Raw genomic sequence first — 2,397 nt, 5'->3', positions numbered from 1 at the left:
GGTCAGAGACTGCAGACATTGTACGGGAGTTGGTCAGAGACTGCAGACATTGTACAGGAGACGGTCAGGGACTGTTAACAAGCTATACAGGTTGTTGGAGAATTTGGATGTGTTTTAGGAGATGTCATAGACTGGAGAGAGAGTCTGCTAAAATCAGGGGTCCTACTGCTCCTCTAAAAGCGTTACAAGTTGGGTACCAGGGGTCTGAGGGAAGCCTTAGGCTGTCCAATAACAGAAGACAAAATACTTTGTACTAACCTGTAATATCCTTCTAAAATATGCTATGTTATGTGCTGGATCCGGAAACACAAAGGATCATAGCTTTCAAGAAAACCCGGTGCTGGTTTAGTGACTTCTAATATCTTATCATAGCAAGGAGATTATACATTTTATTATTAAGAGAATCATCTGTGTTACTTCACCATAGCCGTCCAAAGGAAATTCTCTGCCGAGCCTTTCCGTTTGTCTTATCCTGACCTTCTCCTGCCCTAATCTGACAAATATTGTATAATAAAAATAAAAATACTAATAATATTTGTCAATAAATACTGAAATATAATATTAATATTTATAATATTCTGACAATAAATACTATGTAATACCAATAATAAAATTAATAATAATAATCTATTATCCTGTAATCTGTTCTGGGTCCTATAAACCTTCAGTGGGGGTTTCTGTCCCAGCTTTTAATGAGAACTCCTTGTATCTTTTGTATTTATTCCCTTAACATGTTCAGAACATAGTGACATGACTATGGACACAGCGCTGCATTATATGTCGGCGCTATATAAATACTGTGTAATAATTATAACCCTGGGGCTCTACCTTATGCTCCGTAGTATTTGTTTTGTACCTTAGTAGTCTGGGTGGGAGCACTGATTTGTAACATGGGTGACCTTCACTAACCTTATGTAACTTGTTCGTCTTCTGTCCACAGAGCCATAAATTCCTCTGACATTCCTGTTCGTCATTACATATATTAAACATTTATATTGATAAACTCAAGGGCTGCAGTTTAGGCTCCCCTATATGTTATATGGAGTAATATGTGCTTCCCATGACTATGCATGGATAGTAACGCTGGCGTTCTCCTTTCTCTCGCCATGAGCAGTAAGGTTTTAGGGAATTGCAGATCCCCACTCTAGGACGCATTGTTTGGTAGCGTCTGTCTCCACAGCTCTGAACAGAACGGCAGGATATGTTGAAGTGTCCCATGACCTGTTCCTACCAGGGGATGCCTTGTAGACATATTCTGACCTGACACCAAAATGTATGACAAACTGAAATCAATACTCTTGGAAAGACCCTGCAGATCACCCAAATTTATGAGCATGAGTATCCGGAGAAGAAATGACTGCCCAACTTGAAGAGGGGTCACAACGGACTGCTTTCTGAGAGATTTACCACCAACCTTGATAAAATGGTGACCCATGCAGATCCACAGACCATTTTGTCTACCTAGCTGAGAAGGATTAAGAAATGGTAATTGCCAAAAACAGATGGAGGGATAGACTTGCAGTGCCTCTTCATCAGACACCTGGGGCCAGTGCAGTGCTGTTGGTGCCATGAATGGGGCCTTTTGTAGCAAGGTGCCCACTGATGCCAAGGAGTGAACTGCTTGCCGCACAGATTTCCTGGTTTCCTTGGCTGGAATGATCTGAGACTGCAGTTGTGCACTGACTTTCCATAGCTAAATACAGTATTAAAGTTTGATGCTCACTACATGCCAGAATGTGAGGAACCTAAAATGAGGTAGGCATCATCTGGTACCTCCTGATTTAACCAGGGGCAGTTGGCATTTGCCACTAATCGAGGAAGCTAAAGAAGAAAATGTGGAGGACAATGCAGATTCCAATACTCGTGTTTGGCGGCAGATAATGTCTTCCCCCACACCTTTGAACAAAGGATATGTAACTGGGGGTCCCATGGTGGGACTGGGAAGGTCATAGAAAGGATCTGGGGGTTTATAGTTTAGGCTTCAGAAAAATACAGTGGGGGTCCTGGAAGACAGAAGGCTTTATGTGAAATCTGGTATTACCAGTCCTGGAGCTGGTGAAGGAAGAATTGGGAGGGTTGATCCAGCGGAGACCGACATCATCTGCCACCAAATCCACCGAACAATGGCAGCTCACTGGAAATTTGCTAACTGTGATTTAGGTTCTAAGCAAAGACTGATTTGTGATATGTTTTTCATTTGTAAGGTCAAAAAATAAAAACTGAATGACTTCATAGCCTTTCCTAATTATTCAGGTCACATGGCCCAAATTTCAAGTACCAAATTATAAATGCAATTGGGAATTAATCCAGGGCAGGGGTCAGCAACCTTTACTATCAAAAGAGCTATTTTGCCTCCTCTTCCACTAAAGAAAAATAGTCTGGAGCCGCAAAACATAA

Source organism: Pyxicephalus adspersus, chromosome 6, assembly GCF_032062135.1.
Source record: "Pyxicephalus adspersus chromosome 6, UCB_Pads_2.0, whole genome shotgun sequence".
In the NCBI taxonomy this organism is placed as follows: Eukaryota; Metazoa; Chordata; class Amphibia; order Anura; family Pyxicephalidae; genus Pyxicephalus; species Pyxicephalus adspersus.
The sequence above is the reverse complement of the archived record's forward strand: the minus strand, read 5'-3'. Positions refer to the sequence as shown.